We start from the raw sequence: 21,681 nt of genomic DNA, 5'->3' as shown, positions 1-21,681 counted from the left end.
GTTATCCCCAGAGCAGGTATAGAATGCCAATGAAACTGCTCTCTACTGGCGTTGTATGCCTAAAAAAAAAAAGTTGGCTTCTGATGCAGAGGGGCCATCATCTGGTACGAAGAAGTCGAAAAACAGGGTAGCTGTCCTTGGTTGTAGCAATGCAGCAGGCACATACAAATTCAAGCTCATGGTTATTGGAAAAAGTGTGAACCCAAGGGCATCCAAAGGGGTGAAAATATTCCCAGTGATATACCTTGGCAAGAAAAAGGGATGGATAACGACTAATCTAGTCTTGAGTGGTTTGAGAAATATTTTGTACTGGAGGCAAGAGCCCATTGCACCTCGATAGGTCTGGATCCGAAGTGCCAAATTGTGCTGATTCTTGACAATTGCTCTGCCCACCCTAAAGTAGAGCTGCTTGTCAAAGATAATGTGGTGGGACTGTATTTACTGCCAAACTGTACCTCACTGATTCAGCCTTGTGATCAGGGTATCTTATGATCCCTGAAGTATATGTACAGGCCCAAGTTTATGCACCAATTGCTAGTATTGCTTAATGATGGGAAGAGTTTGACAACATTTAGGAAAGACTTTAACCTCAAGAATATTATATGGACACTAGCTAGAGCCTGGGAAAGAGTAACTCCATCTACTCTGAAGAATAGATGGCACAAATTGTGTCCAGTCCTAATGTTTTAGGACAGTCCTGATGTCAATGACGAGTCCGAGTTCACTGGATTTCAAGTGTTTGAAAACCAAAAAATTGTTAATGGAGTATGCCAGTGGTATGTCCCACCCTGTAGTGCTTGAGCTAACCAAGGATTTGGGAGAGGAAAATTTACTAGACTGGATGGAAGTCAACAAAGATGTACCAATTGTTAGTCAAATGACGCATGAAGAAATTGTGCAAATGGTACAGCAGGGAAAAAACAAAGATAACGAAGAAGCCAGTGATGGTGATGAAGATGATGAGGATGTCACAGAAAAAAATTCTATCGATAAATGCATTCAGATGGCAACAAATTTAATAGAAGGACTGGAGCAAAGACATTTCATTTATGAGCAAGAGATCATGTCTCTCTATATGATACAAGAAAAACTCATTAAAGAAAAACCAAAATACATGAGACAAGCCAAGCTGGAAGATTGGTTAAAGGTAGTGAAGAGGAGTGGTGAGCAGCACTCTACAGTCAAAAATCCTGTTGCCTCCACTTCATCTACCCCGAATATACCTACAGCAGAGACCCCAATGTAACTCAAATGTAATTTGAGTTAGCAGTTCTTGTCATATTACTTTGGAAGTGAAATTCAGGCATAATTTTAGGTGAGTAAATTATAGATTTACCTATATTATTATTATCTATTTCTTTTTCATATTATTTTATGATTTATCTACTTATTTTCTTGTGCCAGTACAGTAAAATTGTGTAACAACACTTACACTTTGTTCTGAAGAGAGCCGGTAAGCCTTGGCTAGGCGGTGTTGCAAGCATTGTTCCATTTATTTGCCTTGGTGAGATAAAAATAAAGAGAGACCCGCTCGCTATAATATTGACTTCCTGTGGTTTGGCAAATTCTCTGGTTTGGCACCGGTCAGATCCTGAGGGTGCCAAACTAGAGAGGTTCAAACTGATTAGTTTAACACAAAGGACTAGGGTCAGTTTAGGTTGAACCTAAGATGAACTTTAAGACAAAGAATTACAAACACAAAACATAGTGGGACTTTGGCTCACCTACAAAGTTACAAAGGGTTATGGTAGTTTGGTTCAAAACACCTCACTGTTTCTCTGAACTAGGGTGCATCTATTGGACAGGGGTCAGAGGATCTTTGTCTCAACCATAAAACTGTCAGTATTTTGGAACAGAAACCCTGTTTGTGATTTCTCTTGCTGGCTTTGTGACAAACTTCACCTGCCAACCATTGTGAAACATGACCAGGACCACCACTCCACTGTAACATAGTTGCTCTTCGCTCCAGGCACTGCTTGTGAGTCGGGTTATGGAAGGGGGGGAAGTAACAGCAATCGAAATATTTGTATACCAGGAAATGAGGACACCAAGGAAACGTTTCCTGATGACGGTGGAGGTCCTGGGTACAGTACTGGGGAGAGAGCCAGGTTGTAGAGGGGAACACAGTGAATGGCTCAGGGACATGGCTGGTGAGGTGGGGCCAAATCAGGGCTGGTGGGACCCAGCTGATGGGAGGGGAAGGCTGACTGACTCAGGGTGCAAGTTGCAGGAATGATATATACAACTGCCTAAATTTCTACTAACTCCCACCAGCAACAGATCTTTCCCTGTTCAAAAAACTAGGAAATTTAATGGTAAAAACAAAAACAGAACCCAAACAAACAATGTTACCACGGAGATAAGGTTGTGTGGCAGTGTGTTGTCCCCTTGTAGAATCTAAGTCTGGGGTTTAGGCCCCTGCTTCAGTTTTCACAACTGTTCTACTGCAATGATGATATATGCCTCCTTTGTAAAGCACTTTGAGAGCTCCAGATAGAAAGTGCTACACAAGAGTTATGGTAAAAGTATTTTCTTTTTAAACCAATTGTTTTATCAGTGACTGGATTTCAAAAGAAAAGCAAGTACACTTTGTACGTTGTAGATCTCCAGCGCATCATCAGAGATCTACAACCTATCCTGAAAGATGATCCTTTACTCTCACAGATCTTGGGAGACAGACCTGTCCTCGCTTACAGACAACCCCCCAACCTAAAGCAAATACTCACCAGCAACCACACATCACTGAACAAAAACACTGACCCAGGAACCTATCCTTGTAACAAAGCCCGATGCCATCATAGGACCTAATCACATCAGCCATACCATCAGGGGTTCGTTCACCTACACATCTACCAATGTGATATATGCCATCATGTGCCAGCAATGCCCCTCTGCTATGTACATTGGCCATACCGGACAGTCTCTACACAAAAGAATTAATGGACACAAATCTGATATCAGGAATCATAATACTCAAAAACCAGTGGGAGAACACTTTAACCTGTCTGGCCATTCAATGACAGACCTGCGGGTGGCTATCTTACAACAGAAAAACTTCAAAAACAGACTCCAACAAGAGACTGCTGAGCTGGAATTGATATGCAAACTAGATACAATCAACTCAGGATTGAATAAGGACTGGGAATGGCTGAGCTATTACAAACATTGAATCTATCTCCCCTTGTAAGTATTCTCACACTTCTTATCAAACTGTCTGTACTGGGCTAGCTTGATTATCACTTCAAAAGTTTTTTTCTCTTACTTAATTGGCCTCTCAGAGTTGGTAAGACAACTCCCACCTGTTCATGCTCTCTGTATGTGTGTATATATATCTCCTCAATATATGTTCCACTCTATATGCATCCGAAGAAGTGGGCTGTAGTCCACGAAAGCTTATGCTCTAATAAATTTGTTAGTCTCTAAGGTGCCACAAGTACTCCTGTTCTTTTTAATTATTGAGTGATTCACCCCCGTCATCTAATCCCAGCTTCTGGCAGTCAGAGGTTTAGGCACACTCAGGGATGGGGTTGCATACCTGACCATTTTGACTAATAGCCATTGATGAACCTATCCTCCATGAATGTATCTAATTTTTTTTTTGAACCCAGTTATACTTTTGGCCTTCGCAACATCCCCTGGCAACAAGTTCCACAGGTTGACTGCATTGTATGAAAAAATACTTCCTTTTGTTGTTTTAAACCTACTGCCTATCAATTTCATTGGGTGACCCATGGTTTGTGTCTGATGTGAAGGGGCAAATAATTTTCTTTTGTATGGCTTGGGTAGGCAGCAATGACTACAAATTTATATTTAGATCTGATAGCCAGCACATTGCTGCAGCAAGGAGCTAGTGAATGTCCTTCAGGCCCCCAGCAAAAGAATGAAGGGGACACTCAGATATGTGCTCCATTGTTTGTGCCTGGTGACCACACTCGCATACAGGTGTTTGCCTCATTTTCCATTTAAAGAGGGGTTGTCCACATCTCCCATGAGATGTCCTGATGTGATTCAATTTGAACCCGTCTTTCTGGAATAAACCAAGACAACCTTCACATGGTGAGCCTGTTAAGTGTTGGTGTTTTTCATGCTTTGTGCAAATTCACTAACATACCAATGTTGTCAAGTGGCTGCTGGCTGTATTACTGACCTCCCAGTGAAAGTAGAAAGGGGTAAAGAATATTTTCTTGTTCACTTTCTCCACACCATTCATAATTTATAGACCTCTATTATATCTCCCCTCGGTCGTCTCTTTTTTTAAACTGAACAGTTCCAGTCTCCTCATATGGAAGCTGTTCCATATGCCTAATCATTTTTGTGGCCCTTCTCTGTAACTTTCCCAATTCAAATATATCTTTTTTGAGATGGGGTGAACAGAACTGCATGCAGTATTCAAGGTGTAGGTGTACAATGGATTTCTATAGTGGCATTATGATATTTCTTATCTATCCATTTCCTAATGATTCCTAACATTTTGTTAGCTTTTTTGACTGCGGTTGCACGCTGAACAGATGTTTTTAGAGAATTATCCACGACTCCAAGATCTTTCCTGAGTGGTAACAGCTAGTTTAGAGACCCCATCATTTGTATGTATAGTTGGGATTATGTTTTCTAGTATAAATTACTTTGCATGATCAACAACTGAATGTCATCTGCCATTTTCTTGCCGTCACCCAGCTTTGTGAGGTCCCTTTGTAACTCTTTGCAGTAAACTTTGGACTTAACTTTCTTATATAATTTAGTATCATCTGAAAATGTTGCCATCTGCTTATCCCTTTTTTCCAGATCATGTATGTTGGTCCCAGTACAGATCCCTGTGGGACCCCACTATTTACCTTTCTCCAATGTGAAAACTGACCATTTATTCCTACCTTTTGTTTCCTATCTTTTATCCAGTTACTGATCCATGAGAGGATCTTTATTCTTATCCCATGATTCCTTACTTTACTTAAGAACTTTTGGTCAAAGGCTTTCTGAAAGTCCAAGTACACTACATAGACTTGGTCACCGCTGTCCACACTGCATGTTGACATCCTCAAAGAATTCTAATAGATCGGTGAGGCATGAGGAAACTGGAACTGTTCAGTTTAAGAAAAGAGATGACTGAGGGGAGATATGACAGATCTATAAAAATCATGATTTCCCTTTACAAAAAACATGTTCACTCTTCACCAACACACTGTTCATATGTGTGTCTGATAATTCTGTTTTTACTATAGTTTCAACCAATTTTCATGGTACTGAAGTTAGGCTTACCAGTCTGCAATTGTCAGGATCACCTCTGCAGCCTTTTTAAAAGTTGTCACATTAGCTAATTACCAGAGAGTGATAGGTTGCATCACAATTTCATATTTGAGTTCCTTCAGAATTCTTGGGTGAATACCATGTGGTCTGGCTGACTTATTATTGTTTTATGTATTGATTTGTTCCAAAACCATCTCTATTGATGCCTCAGTCTGGGACAGTTCCTCAGATTTGTAACCTAAAAAGAATGGCTTAGGGTATGGGAATCCTTTGCAGTGAAGACCAATGCAAAGAAATCATTTAGCTTCTCTGCAATGGCCTTGATTGCTCCTTTAGCACCTCAATCAATAAGTGGCCCCACTGATCGGTTTGGCAGGCTTCCTGCTTCCAATATACTTAAAAAAATTGCTGTTGTTTTTTGCACCTTTTGCTAGTTGCTCTTCAAATTCTTTTTTGGCCTGCCTAATTATACTTTTGCACTTGACTTGCAAGGGTATATGCTCCTTTCTATTTCCTCAGTAGGATATGACTCCCAATTTTTAAATGATGCCTTTTTGCCTGTAACTACCTCTTTGACTCTGTGGTTTAGCCATGGTGGCATTTTTTTTTTGGTCCTCTTACTGTTTTGTTTTCTATTTGGGGTATACATTTAGTTTAAACCTCTATTATGGTGTTTTTAAAAAGTTTCCATGCAGCTTGCAGGCATTTCTCTCTTCTGATTGTTCCATTTAACTAGCCTTCTAATTTTTATGTCATTCCCCTTTTTGAAGTTAAATGCTATTGTGTGTGGGGGGGTGTCTTTGGTATTTCCCCTCTACAAAGATGTTAAATGTAATTACATTATGGTCGCCATTACCAAGTCGTTCAGCTATATTCACCTCTTGGACCACATCCTATGTTCCAATTAGGTTTAAATCAAGAATTGCCTCTCCCCTTGTGGGTTCCAGGTCTAGTTGCTTCTATATACTCATTAATGGTATATAGAAATTTTATCTCTGCATCCTGTTCTGAGATGACATGTCTGTCAATATGGGGATAGTTGTAATCCCCCAGTATTATTGGGTATTCTGTTTTTGTAGCCTCTCTAATCTCCTGGTACATTTCACAGTCAGCATCACCATCCTCGTCAGTATATTTCTACTGCTATATTGTATTATTTAAGCATGGAATTTCTATCCATAGAGATTCTCTCTTACTATTTGATTCATTTAAGATTTTTACTATATTTGCCTCTATGCTTTCTTTCACATGTAGTAACACTCCCCAACCAGCATGACCTACTCTGTCATTCCTATACATTATGTACCCTGGTATGACCATGTCCCACTGATTAACTTCATTCCACTAAGTTTCTGTGATTCCTATTTATCAATATCCTTATTTAACACCAGGCATTCAAGTTCGCCCATCTTAATATTTAGATTTCTAGCATCTGTACACAAGCACTTCTAAAATTTGTTATTATTGGTCTGCCTTCATGTGATATAACTGAATGGGACTCTTCCATTTCACTGTTTCTCTTAGTTCCTATCTGCACTTCATCAACTTCTACCCTCTTCTCTTTACTAAGATATCGAGTATGCCCTTTAATAAATCCTCCCCTAAGGGATGTGTCTTTCTGAACCATATGTTGGCTTCCCCCAAGTCATTAGTGTAAAAACTCCTCTATGACCTTTTTAATTTCACATGCCAACAATCTGGTTCTGTTTTGGTTTAGGTGGAGCCTTTCCTTCCCGAAAGGTTTTGCAGTTCCTAACCCCCTCCTTCCAACAGCATTGTCTCATCCCCACACCAAGTCCCTGAAAGTCTGCCTGTCTAACTGGCTCTGTGAGTAGAACTGGAAGCATTTCAAAGAATGCTACCATGGAGATTGTGGACTTTAATTTCATACCTAGCTGCCTAAATTTGGCCTCCAGGACCTCTCTCCTATCCTTCCCTATGTCACTGGTATCTACATGTACCATGAACACCAACTCCTCCCCGGCACTGCACGTCTGTCTAGATGTCTCAAGAGGTCCACAACCTTTGCATTTTGCAGGCAATTCACCTTGCAGTTCTTCTGGTCACCACAAACCCAACTATGAGTATTTCTAATAATTGAATGCCCTATGACAATTACCTGACTCTTCCGAATAACTAGGTTCCCCTCCCCTGAAGGGGTATCCTCAGTGTGAGAGGATACCATGACATTATCTGGAAGGAGAGCCTCAATTGTGGGATCGTTTCCCTCCACTCTAGCTTAATGTTCTCCTTCCCCAAGACTTTCATCCCCCCTCAACATCACAGAGGCTGTCAGACTGGGGGTGGGACCACTCTACTGTGCCCCAGAAAATCTCCTCTATGTACCTCTCTGTCTCACTTATCTCCTCCAGTTCAGCCACTCTGGTCTCGAGAGCCTGTTCACGGTCTCTGAAGGCCAAGAGTCGCTTGCACCAAAAGCACATGTATGCTAACTCCCTACAAGGCAGGGAATCGTACATGCTGCATTCAGTGCAATAAACTGGATAGCCTCCATTCTGCTCCAGGACTTCTGCCTGAATTATTTTTACTCTTCCAGTGTTTTTTTGGGGGAGGGGGTTATTAGCCTAAGTTTAGAGAATGCTTATGAGGTGTATCTGGCTCTCATGCGCCGTCTCTAAACTCCCCCACAAAATTCCCATTTGATGCTCCTATTCACTAGCTCCTCTGGTCGCTTCTGAGCTGGCTTTTTAAACCACTGTTCTCCCTGAGTTAGCCCTTGCCCCTCATCAAGGAATTCTTAAGGGGTTAGGGATCAAAGGATAGCAGGCTATAGCCTCGTTAGGAAGCTCTCAGCCTTGCCTACCAGGCTTCTAGGTAGAGCCCTGCAAATCTGTGGATAGTTGCTTTATATTCACGGATAATGTTTGCAGATCGCAGATGGATGCAGATCCAAATTTTGCATCTAGAGCCTTGCAAATCTGCAGATATCCACTTTATATCTGTGGATGAGGATATATGCAAACCATGGATGCGGATATACACGGACCATGTTTGCAGATCACACATAGGAAGCGGACAGAAATTTTGTATCTGTGCAGGGCTCCATTTCAAGACTCAACAAACAACTCCCACAAGAGACTACATTTTAAACTTCAATCAAGCAGGCACACGACAAACAAACTAACAAATTCACCCTAAAGGTCATGTAGTCTCTCCTCCTTCACCGGGACAACCCCCTTGAAAAACTTGCATTTGCTGCTTCTGTTCACTGGGACGGTAATACTAGCCACCATACTCCCATCCCTAGATCTGGGTGACTGGTTTGTTTCCCTTCACCTCCAGGACACCTACTTTCATATAGCTATTCACCCCACCCACAATCACTTTCTATGCTTGGTCATAGGCTAGGAACATTACCAATACTATATCCTCCCCTTTGGACTCTCCAGAGCTCCGAGGGTCTTTACCAAGGCGCCCTCAGCAGTAGTAATTCACTTGAATCAGTGGGGCAACACAGTCTTTCCATATCTGGATGAGTGGCTTCTCAGGGGGCCACTTCACACAAGAGGCCCAGTCAGCAACCACCAAGGTCCTAGTCTTATTTAGTTCCTGAGCCTTTGCACCAATCTAAAGAAGTCTACACTAATACCAGTCCAGCAGGTAAACTTAATTGAAGCCATGCTAAACTCCCTAACCATCGGGACCTAACTCTCCATAGAAAAAAAGCAACAGAGAGTCCTGTGGCACCTTTAAGACTGACAGATGTATTGGAGCATAAGCTTTCGTGGGTGAATGCCCACTTCGTCGGATGCATGTCACCCATGAAAGCTTATGCTCCAATACATCTGCTAGTCTTAAAGGTGCCACAGGACTCCCTGTTGCTTTTTACAGATCCAGACTAACACGGCTACCCCTCTGATACTCTCCAAGGAAAGATTCTCCACTATGTCCAAACTGATCTTTACAGCACAGCACCCAAACAACTACAAGGACTTGTCTACAACTTCTGAGACATGTGTTGGCCTCCACAATCATTAAGCCACATGTGAGACTGAATCTCAGATGTCTTCAGGCCTGACTAAGGTCTATGAACACCCTAAACAGACTCAGTCTTTCCAAACGAATCATGGTGACTACGCAGGTACTAGACTCTCTCCAGCGGTGGGAAGACCCACTGAAGGTCTGCGTGGGAAACCCATTCTTATGTCCTCCACCATGAAAAATCCTCACAATGGGTGTGTGTGTGTGTACACAAGGAGCCACAGCATAGGGCAAGTGGTCCCTACAAGAAATAGCGCTCCACGTCTATATCCTAAATCTAAGGGCAGTCCACTATGCTTGTGACCACTTCCTTCACAACATAGAAGGCCTCTATCTGGGTAATTCTGGACAAGACTACGACTCGTGCATCTTCCATCAGATAGAACTCTCAGCAGGTAATCTACCCAGCCTTCAGAACACACTTGCAGAATCCCTGAGCAGGACCACAAGCAGGAGTTAAACAACTCCTTCTTTCACAGCATCTGCCAAACCTGGGGCCCCTCTGCAACCTCAACCAATTAAAAATGTCGCTCTTTCAGCTACAAGGGAGGATATGGCCATCACTCCCTGAGAGATGCCTTGCTAATATGCTGGTTCCACATCTTACTCTACGCTTATACATCTACTCCTCAAAACTTGCTCAGATTACGACAAGGAGGGGTATGTTATCTTCATAGCACCGTTGTGGCCAAGACAAGTGTGGTCCTCCAACCTCCTTCACCTTGCCATAACATCCCCTCTCCATCTTCCCCTTGGGGAAAATCTCCTGTCACTGACCTCAGGCTCCCTGAACCATCCCAATCCCTCAACTCTGAAGGCTCAGTTCCTAACATTCAGTCGGTTCTCTTGTCTAGCAGAAAGCCCACTACTTGCAAGACTTAACTGCAAAAGTGGAAATGTTTCCATTCCTTGTGCTTTCACCACTCTTTGCAAGCCTCAGAAGCCCCACTTTCAAGGATCCTAAATTACCTGTCGGACTAAAAGACACAAGATCTGTCAATGATCTCAGAGTACTTGTAGTCGCTATCATGGCCTTCCATTCACCTACTGAAGGGGCTTCAGTCTTTGCACACTCAACCATGTTTAGATTCCTTAAGGGTTTACACAATTTATTTCCTCCTATCTGAAACTTTGCTCCCCCATAGGACCTTCATTTTGTACTCAATACCTTTTGAGCCAATGGCTATGTGCTTCCTCTTATACCTCTCCCTCGAGACTTTATTTCCGATAGCCATCACAATGGCCAGAAGAATGGGGAACTCAGGGCATACATGGCAGACCTGCCACACACTATCTTCTACCATGACAGAGCCATGCTACCTCCCTCCCCTTGCTTCTTTCCCAGTCTCATCAGAATTTCATATCCATCAGAAGATTAGTCTTCTGGTATTTTATCCTCGAGGGAGGAAGCTAGTCCATATACACTAGACTTCAGGAGGACTCTTGCCTTCTAGCTCAACAATACTAAGTTTTTTAGGTCCTTTTCCAGACTCTTTATATCCTTTGCCAAATGAACAGCAAATTTCCACTTGAAGACTGTCCAAGTGGGATTGTGGTTGTATCTTGACCTGCTATGAAGTTACTAGGATACACACATCCCATAGAGGACAGCCCATTCCACTAAGGCTCAATCCACATCTTTAGCCCTTCTGAAGGATGTTCCCACAGCAGAAATCTGCAGGACTGCAACTTGGTCCTTCATTCAACATTCACCAAGCATTACTTCAATCTTACCTGCTTCCAGGGCTGACACAACTTTGGTAACAGAGTCCTCCAAACTATCTTGGATTTACCTCCTCAGCACCCCACTCCACACTGGGTTACTACTTCAGAGTCTCCTACAGTGGAGCACTTATAACACCATACACTTGAAGGAGAATGAGAGGTTACTTACTATACAATAAATTGAGTTCCACAGCTACAGTCCAAGCAGCCGGTCATAATGCAGGGGTTGCCTCCAAGCTCAGTGCATCAATTCCATCATTAGAAAATAGGACTTTTTGCCCTGGATGCATTCCTAGCAACCCCATCCATCACACCGGGCCTTACCCCTGCCCTGTGCACTCTGTGCCAACAGCAACCATCCTGCCTCTGCTGAGAGACTGAGTAACTCTCTGAAAATACCCTGCTTACATGCTGGGTTTTCCTTCATTATCTTAGGTGGATGCCTCATTTCCACATACAAATTAGGCATAGACGGTCCGGCTACAAGACTATATGGCAGGAATATTTGCATAGCTGGTTCTGAAAACTCCTGAGCTGTTTGAGTGCTCCGGCCCTTCTAGAGCCTCAAGTGATAAGCAACTAAACCAACTGACTGTATACAATAGTACTGTGTTATAAAAGTGAATAGAGTGAGGTCTTTTCTGAAAGCTAATGACATATTGGTGATCAATATCATTGTGAAATACTGTATATGGATTAACACTATGTAAGGAATTATGGAGTCATTGTATAGTTTATCCAGACAGTAGGGAATGTCACACCTATCCACCTGTCTCATACATAAATTAAGCATTGAGGAATCAGAAACAATGGATGCCCCATTAACATAGTAATCATATAGGGCAGAGGTGGGCAAACTACGACCCACAGGCCACATCCGGACCGCAAGACCGTCCTGCCCAGCCTGTGAGCTCCCAGCCGGGGAGGCTAACCCCAGCCCCTCTCCCGCTGTCCCCCCTCTCCCACAGCCACGCCACCGCGCAGGCAGCGCTCTGGGCAGCGGAGTGGCACACTCCTGCCGAGCAACGTGGCTGCTAGACATGCTATTCTGAGCGGCATGGAAGGGGACCAGGGGGTTGGATAAGGGGTGGAGGGTCCTAGTGGGCAGTCAGGGGACAGTGAGCAGGGGGCGGTTGGATGGGGTGGAGGTTCGGGGGGGCGGACAGGGGATGGGGGAGTTGGATAAGCGTGAGTCCTGGGGGGCCTGTCAGGGGGTGGGGGTGTGGATAGGGGTCAGAGCAGTCAGGGGAATGGGAGCAGGGGGGTTGGATGGAGGTGGGATCCCAGGGGGTGGTTAGGGGCAGGAGTATGGATGGGGTCGGGGCAGTCTGGAGAAAGGGGTAAAAAGTGAGGTGGCAAAGTTTGCAGATGATACTAAACTGCTCAAGATAGTTAAGACCAAAGCAGACTGTGAAGAACTTCAAAAAGATCTCACAAAACTAAGTGATTGGGCAACAAAATGGCAAATGAAATTTAATGTGGATAAATGTCAAGTAATGCACATTTGGAAAAATAACCCCAACTGTACATACAATATGAGGGGGGTTAATTTAGCTACAACTAATTAGGAAAAAGATCTCGGCGTCATCATGGATAGTTCTCTGAAGACGTCCATGCAGTGTGCAGCGGCAGTCAAAAAAGCAAACAGGATGTTAGGAATCATTAAAAAGGGGATAGAGAATAAGATGGAGAATATCTTATTGCCCTTATATAAATCCATGGTACGCCCACATCTTGAATACTGTGTACAGATGTAGTCTCCTCATTTCAAAAAAGATATACAGGCACTAGAAAAGGTTCAGAGAAGGGCAACTAAAATGATTAGGGGTTTGGAACGGGTCCCATATGAGGAGAGATTAAAGAGGCTAGGACTTTTCAGCTTGGAAAAGAGGAGACTAAGGGGGGATATGATAGAGGTATATAAAATCATGAGTGATGTGGAGAAAGTGAATAAGGAAAAGTTATTTACTTGTTCCCATAATATAAGAACTAGGGGCCACCGAATGAAATTAATGGACAGCAGGTTTAAAACAAATAAAAGGAAGTTCTTCACACAGCACACAGTCAACTTGTGGAACTCCTTGCCTGAGGAGGTTGTGAAGGCTAGGACTATAACAGCGTTTAAAAGAGAACTGGATAAATTCATGGAGGTTAAGTCCATTAATGGCTATTTGCCAGGATGGGTAAGGAATGATGTCCCTAGCCTCTTTGTCAGAGGGTGGTGATGGATGGCAGGAGAGAGATCACTTGATCATTACCTGTTAGGTTCCCTCCCTCTGGGGCACCTGGCATTGGCCACTGTCGCTAGACAGGATCCTGGGCTGGATGGACCTTTGGTCTGATCCAGTATGGCCATTCTTATGTTCAGACAGGGGGGATTGGATAGGCATAGGGTCCTGGGGGGCCTGTCAAGGGGGTGGGGGTGTGGATAGGTGTCAGACCACTCAGGGCACTGGGAGCAGGGCGGTTGGATAGGGGGTGGAGTCCCAGGGGCGGTTATGGGCGGGAGGTCCTGGGAGGAGATGGTTAGGGGACAAGGAGCGGAGGGGTTGGATGGGTCAAGAGTTCTGAGGGGGACAGTCAGGGGGTGGGAAGTGGGAGGGGTCAGATAGGGGGCGGGGGCCAGGCTGTTTGGGGAGGCACAGCCTTCCCTACCCAGTCCTCCAAACTGTTTTGCAACCCGAATGTGGTCCTCAGGCCAAAAAGTTTGCCCACCCAATATAGGGGGATGGGAAGCCCACAGGAAAGGAAGAACAGCATGAGGTCATCCTGCCTCTTGAAACAAAGTCACTGAGCTTTGGGAGATATAAGCAAGGACAAAAGCCATTTTTGGCATCTATCACTAGACAGACACAAGCTGCAAGTTGTGTAAGATGAGTTCCTCAACCAAGCAGGAGATCAAAGTCTCTGGAATCGAATATGTGTGTGAAACATGCTGTTATAACTATGAAGGGAAGGGTAACAGCCCTCCTGTGTACAGTACTATAAAATCCCTCCTGGCCAGAGACTCCAAAATCCTTTTACCTGTAAAGGGTTAAGAAGCTCAGATAATCTGGCTGACACCTGACCCAAAGGACCAATAAGGGGACAAGATACTTTCAAATCTTGGTGGGGGGAAGGCTTTTGTTTTTGTGCTCTTTGTTTTGGGGGTGGTTCGCTCTTGGGACTAAGAGGGACCAGACATCAATCCAGGCTCTCCAAATCTTTCTGAACAAGTCTCTCATATTTCAAACTTGTAAGTAAACAGCCAGGCAAGGCGTGTTAGTTTTGATCTTTGTTTTCTCAACTTGTAAATGTACCTTTTTGCTAGAGTGTTTATCTCTGTTTGCTGTAACTTTGAACCTAAAGCTAGAGGGGATTCCTCTGGACTCTTTAAGTTTGATTACCCTGTATAGTTAGTTTCCATCCTGATTTTACAGAGATGATTTTTACCTTTTTCTTTAATTAAAAGCCTTCTTTTTAAGAACTTGATTGATTTTTCTTTGTTTTAGATCCAAGGGGGCTGGATCTTGATCCACCAGGAGTTGGTGGGAGAAAGGAGGGGGGATGGTTAATTTCTCCTCGTTTTAAGATCCAAGGGGTTTGGATCTGTATTCACCAGGGAAATTGGTGAAGAGTCTCTCAAGGCTACCCAGGGAAGGGAATTAGCACTTTGGGAGTGGTGGCAGCGGACCAAATCTTAGCTGGTAGTTAAGCTTAGAAGTTTCATGCAGGCCCCCACATTTGTACCCTAAAGTTCAGAGTGGGGAAGCAGCCTTGACACATGCTTAGGTAAAGATCTTTCATCTAAGATGAAGAAATTAGTATCTTGTTGTACCTTGACAACAAGAGAAATTAGGAGGTCCTGGCTGAGGGAAAGACAGCCATTGCTGGTAAACTGGTGAGAGAAACCATCTTGAATAAAGCCGGCTATATTAAATTTTAGACAGAAACATATTCTGTTTTACTTGTAACTATCTTCGTTCTTTATACCTGAACTCACTTAATCCTATGTATATTTTGTTAATAAATTCACTTCATTTTTACCATAAACAACAGTGCAGTGTTTAAAGGGAAGGATATATTTACACCCAGTTAGGTTAATAAGATTTGTGATATGTTTTTGTGTCTTTAGAGGAACAAATTTTATTATTCCTCTTAGGGCTGGACATTGGAGAACACATGGTTTTGGGAAAAATCCAGAACTGGGAGAGTGTTGTGAATGTGCTTGCTAGAAATCCTGGACTCTTTCCTTCTTGAGAGCAAAATATAGGACATTTCCTGTTTTGAACTGATACAATTAAGTCTATTTGGGGAAGCCCTCACTTTTAAAAAATCTGGTTTAGTATTGAATTTTTTAATTCCCATTCATAGGATGTGCATTTTCCTGCTTAGTGAATCTGCTAGACCATTTTTCTTTCTAGGGAGTTAAAGAGCTGTCAGATTGGTGTGATTCTGAATGCACAATACCCAAAGCTTTATGGCTTGTTGTCAAAGAAGGCCTCATCTTGTGCCATCCCGTCTAAGTAATAGGTAGCTGTGGAATTGTCTGTGAGAACTTGAAGAATTCTTTATGATAGGTAGAAATGCTTTGCAAACTAATGTCACTGCCCTTAGTTCTGGTACATTTATGTGAATTGTGGATTCTAGATGAGACCAGAGGCCATGAGCCTGAATATGATATAAATGTTTTCCTCAGCCCAGGACCAGCTCCAGGCACCAGCGGAGGAAGCACGTGCCTGGGGCGGCACATGCTAAGGGGTGGAATTCCCTCCATTCTTGAGGCAGCACAGTCCGGGCGGCTTTTTTTTTTTTTTTTTTTTTGGCTTCGGGCGGCAAAAAATGGTAGAGTCGGCCCTGCCCCAGCCCATCTTGGAGACATTTATTATCAAAGTTTTAGACACAAATCAGAGGGTATATGGAATTTCCACACCTACAGTTCCCTCTATCATATCCCATTCCATTGAGGATAGAATTTGATCTGGAATCAGCACTTTCATTGGCATATCAGGGATTGCTGGTCTGTAAACAGACTTGACCCACACTTGAAATGGAGTGATATGTAACTTGGCAAATGGGGTTACAAACAGGGCCGGCTCTAGGCACCAGCAGAGGAAGCATGTGCTTGGGGCGGCACATTTTAAGGGGCGGCACATTCTGGCCGTCCTTTTTTTTGCTTGGGCGGCAAAACAGCTAGAGCCGGCCCTAGTTACAAATGTACATAAACCCAGATGACCAAGAAGTATGAGGCACCTCTTTATTATTGTTTGAGGGTAAGTGCGAAGTGGAAAATCAGTTTTTTTTTTAAATTTGAAAACCACATGGTGGGAGGAATGCACTCGTTGCTATTGAGACTAAGAGAGCACCAATGAACTCGGGACTGTGACGGAATCAGATTTCACTTTTTAAAGTTAATCCTCAAATCTAGGGATGGAAATAAATTAATCACTTTCTATACTGCCACTACGATCTGTGTTCACAACTTCTCCCTTACGTAGATGATTGGCTTGTGTGGGGGAATATACAACCCTTGTATATGCACAGATGGGCTGCAATTACTGATAGGCACTTTCTATACACCCTCAGTGCTTATGAAATTCCGAACTGCACAATTGTGAATTGGTACTGACTCCCCAGAGCCATAAAACAAATATTGTGTGTGTGTAAGCATCCTGTAAGTCGAGTGTAATGGACTAATCCATGGGATCCAGTGTAGGGATGACCGAAGCGAGAGTTACCCTGTGGAACTTGGCATATCAGATGAATTTGTTGAGGTTCCTGAAATCTAGAATCTGACATAAGCCACCTTTCTTTTTTGGTATGAAAAATAGTTAGAATAGAAACCATTTCCAATATACTCCTGAGGGACTCATTCTATTCCTCTGAATTTGACCAGTTTATCTCCCGATGCTTGGCATTCTCAGAGTGGTCCCTGAAAAGAGACCAGGAAGGAGAGTGGCAAGGAGGAGGGATTGAAATTGAACAGCAGAATCATCCCTAGTCACTTGAAGGACCCATTGCTCTGTGGTGATTGCCATCCAAGTCTCCAGGAAATAAGATAGATGGGAACCAAAGGGTGAAGTAAAGGATATACAACACTTTTATAAATTAGTCCAAGATCCTCGACCATCACATCAAATTTGATGTTTTTGTGTCTGATCCGACTGATTACTTACAGAAGAGGATAGTGGAGCTGACTTCTTTCAACATTTAGCCTTCCTTCTACAGATTGTTTAGAAGGTCTCTGCTGTTGTGAATATGAATAAGGAGGATACTGAGTGTTCCTATATCTGAGTGAAGCTTGAGGACAAAACTATTTCTTTTTGAAAGGAGGAGTGTATAAATCCAATGATCTGAATGTGGCTCTCAAATCTTTTAATGAACACAGAGATTCATCAGCCTTGGTACAGAATAGATTTGAACCACTGACTGACAAATATTCAATAATCGCTTGCACTACTTTTGGTAAAACTGACAGATAACCATGAGTGTTGACTACATGTATTGTGATGCACTAAGCCCTGATCTACACTGCAGAGTTAGGTTGACATAAGGCAGCCTACAGAGACCCAACTCTGTAAGCATCTACACTAAAATGCAGCTCACACCAATGTAATTCGCCCACAACACAGAGTTAATAACTCCACCTCAGTGATAGGCGTAGTACTTAAGCCGATGTAGTTAGGTCGATGCAGTGTCAGTATAGACACACTGTTGCTTACATTGACTGTTGCTTGCCTTTCAGAAGCCGTCCCACAATGCCCCACACTGACAGTTAAATTGGTGCAAGCGTTCCTGGTGAGGATGTGCATTGCCAACACAAGGAGCGTAGTGGGGACATGCAAAAGCAGTTTAATTTCTGTGGTGGCTGTACATCAATGTAATGGAGGTCAACTTAATTTTGTAGTTTAGACTTGCCCTGAATGAGCACTCGAATCAACAGCATATAATACATCTAGAAGAGAGGTTTTGGCAATAAGCTGCCCTTATTCACAAGTAGCTTTAAACTCACCTCTACATTCCGAAGGTAACCTGTGCTTAAACTCTCAGTCTATCCCATTGCAGATAATCATATTTTGCTATGCTGATCTGTAAAACCCAGGAAGAGTAAATCCCCCCCCAACCAAATGCATTGTCTTGGGTTTTCTCTTTAAGGGTAGATTTCCCAGACTCTTTTGATGACTCATTGGATGCAGCAACCACCAGTGATGATGGAGCCAGATGAGCATAAAAATACACAAATCCTTTAGATGGCACCTGATATCTACAATCTGTGCATTTTGCATTAGCTGAAATGGAAGCTGGGGAAGCCCAAAGATCTTTGTCTGGATCCAGTATCCCTTCATTAATAGGAAATGCAGCCCAGCTTCAGGATGCTGGCTGTAGAGTATCAAAAAGTTTATATGCTTGTTCCTCAACTGTCTCCAAAGGAACTTCTAGTATTTTTGCCATATGCTTTTCTGAAAGGTGGTAAAATCATCAGCTGAAGTCTGTGAAATGTTTTTTATAAGGCAAGGAAGAAAAATGAAGTACAGGATCAGAAGGACTGTCCTGATGGGCTGGTATTTCATCATCACTTGAAATCTGTTGTTCCTCTGCATCTTGAACTTGACCAGTAGAGTTATTAGAATTAAAAAAGTTTACAGCAGGTGGCTCACAAATAGATCCTGTATATTGTGGGAGAACTTGTCCTTGAAATTGTGATTATTGAGGCCATGAAGGCCAAGGTTGTGGACTATAGGAGAAAGGGATGTTTGGCCAGTTTGGAGGGAACCAAGCAGCAGAGTTAGAATTAGCATCCTCAGGACTATTAGGAGGCTCTTTTCCATATGCCTCCCTAGACTTAATTTCTTTCCATCCATGTGATTTCCCTTTTTGTGGAGGGCTTCTGTCAGAGTCTGCAGAGGAATCAGAGACTTTGGAGGAAGAAACCTCTAATGCAGAAGCCATGGCAAGAGATTGAATGATTTGAGTGGTACTCAAATCCTTAATTGCACTGACATACTGGTTCAAAGACATTTTCATTAGAGGTACCCTCACTTCTTTTTGAAGAGAGGATCTGTCTGGCACTGAGATCGGGGAAACCTCCCAGACTGGTGACTGAGGTTCTGGAGTGACCCTGAAGTTTGGTGAAGATACAAAAGAAGCTTTTGGAGCTGAAAATGTAGTTGTAAAAGGTCCCTGTAGTGAGGATGCTGTAGGTGCCTCTCTTTGCTTTGAAGCTTCCTCTGCAGCTGAAGCTGCTGGTGCCGAGCAGGCTTTGATCAAGGCTGACAAGGGAAGCTCTGCAGAAGACTGTCCTGAGCACTATGATTCTGAGAGAGGCAGTGCTGCTGAAGATGGTGCTGAAGAGGAGGAACGCAGATGATTCTTCTTTCCTGGAGATATTTCAGCTGAAGGGGGTAGTTTCTCTATTAGCTCTGTGCTGCAGTGCAGCATGGCAGGTCCTAGTCCCTCTTTTTCCCACACCAGGAAGAGCTCGTCTGCACTAGCCGCTCTGCAATCCCCAGCACTAGTGGCTCCTTTGAAGTCTTCCTCCTTTGAAGACTCCTGGCAGCAGAGACAGAGCTCAGTGCTGGGAAACAGAATCAGAGACACTCAGTCCTTGGATAGCAAAGGTCCCTGACTCTCTGGAGAACCTTCCTGAGTCTTTTTTGTCTACTTAATTGCTCCAGAATTAGGTGTCACATTTCTGGTGACAGGAGCATTGGAGAGAGACTTGTGAAAACAGAAGCCTCTGAGTCTGAAGTAGCTTTCATGGAGCGTTCCATCAGAAAAAGCTTCAATCTGGACTCTCTCTCCTTTTGTGTGCACTTCTTGAAGGACTTGCAAATCTCACACGTAGTGAGATGTTCCTCACCCAGACAGTACAGATATCTGTCATGGGAGTCAGTTATAAGAATTACCTTTATGCGAACACAAGCACATGCAGGATGCATGCAAGACTCCTACTGGATACTACTAATGAAAATGCTTCAAACTCCTGTGCTGGGGCACATGGAAACTAAGTGGGATCCATGTGCAGGAACTTAGAGAACAAGGTTAAAAATTCTAATTACCAGCCTGAATTTGTTCATGGCCAATTTATATCCATTTGGTTTTGTGCCAACATTGTCCTTTAGCTTAAATAGCTCTTCATCCTCCCTGGTATTGCCCCCACCCCCAGCCAGATGTATTTATAGAGAGCCATCATATACCCTTCAGACTTCTTTTTGCTAGATTAAACAAGCCAAGCTCTTTCCAGTTACTCTTTAACATGAATGACACAAAATGTACACAGTATTCCAAATGACGTCTTACCAGTGCCTTGTACAATAGCATTAATACTTCCCTATCTCTACTGGAAATGCCTCGTCTGACACATTTTAGGATAGCATTTGCCTTTTTCAGTTGCACCACACTGGTAGCTCAGTCATCCTGCGATCAACCTACACAACCAGGTTTCTCTCCTCTTCTGTTGCTTTCAACTGATGAGTCCCCAGCTTGTAGCAGAAATTATTATTATTAGACCCGAAGTGACCTTGCACTTTGTATTATTGAATTTCATCCCATTTCTTTCACTACAGTCTTCAAGGTCATCCAGATCTGCCTGTATAATATTGCGATCTCCTTCTCTATTATGCTGCCAGCTTTGTTTCATCAGCATGCTCCTGCTTTTTATGCCAATGTCATTAACAAAAATATTAAATAAGGCTGATCTCCCCTTTAGCCAGTTCCTATCTTACAATTCGTGTACTGATCCCCATCTTCCCTAATTTAATTATTAATTTCCCATGTGGCACCTTATCAAATATTTTACTGAAGTTCAAGTATATAAAATTCATTGCACTTCTACAAAAACAGTTATTTTGATTTTAGTTTCCCTGAACTAGTCACCTGACAATCAGTTAATAATTCCATCTGTTTTATTGTTGTTTCTCCCAGTTATCAATTTTAATAATTTGGTTGGTGTTCTTTTAGCAATTTTATCTAAAAATTACTTCGCACTCAGATACCCGTTTCCACCCCATAGTACTACAGTTAGGTATTTAAATCAACTGGATTATGCTGGCTGCAGTCACAGATGTACACTTTGTTGACAGCAGAGGCTGTGTAACCCACCATGGCCTGTTTACTTCTTTCCTCTAATCACCTCTCTGCCCCCCACCTTTTTTTTTTACCTGCAGGAGGCCCTTTGTGTTCCTGTACAGCTTTATAGCAGACATGCATGTAGTCTGATGTCACAATGTTGGTAGTGGAAAACATTACCAATTGTTCCCTTTCTTTGTGGATTTTAATTTCATTTTCTCAGTGTCATACATACAACAAATAAACCTTATACACATGAAAATTAAAAAGTGAAAAATCACACAATTGAAGCAATGCCAACATCTTCACGCATGGCACCTATATCTGTGTTACAGACCAGGACATGGTGATTATGTCTAGTGGTTGGAGCAGGAGTATGTAGTCAGGAATTGGAGCTCAGGGTCAGAGCTGGAGTCGGAGGCTAGGAATTGGAGCTCAGGGTCAGAACCAGAGTCAAAAGCCAAATGCCAGAATAAAAAAAGACAGGAATCGGAGCCGAGTGTCAAAAGCCTGTTACTTGAAGCAAAGCAAGACTGGGGAAAGACCAGATCAGGGGTGGAACAAGGTGGGAGCAAGACTGGGAACAAGCAGGTGCAGGAGCTACCACAGCTGTGGGCGAATGCTTTGAGCAGCCACTGGACTTAAGAGCCTGTCTGCCGGCTCTTT

The sequence above is a fragment of the Chrysemys picta genome, chromosome 9, assembly GCF_011386835.1.
Source record: "Chrysemys picta bellii isolate R12L10 chromosome 9, ASM1138683v2, whole genome shotgun sequence".
NCBI lineage: Eukaryota > Metazoa > Chordata > Testudines > Emydidae > Chrysemys > Chrysemys picta.
This window is presented reverse-complemented; position numbering follows the sequence as displayed.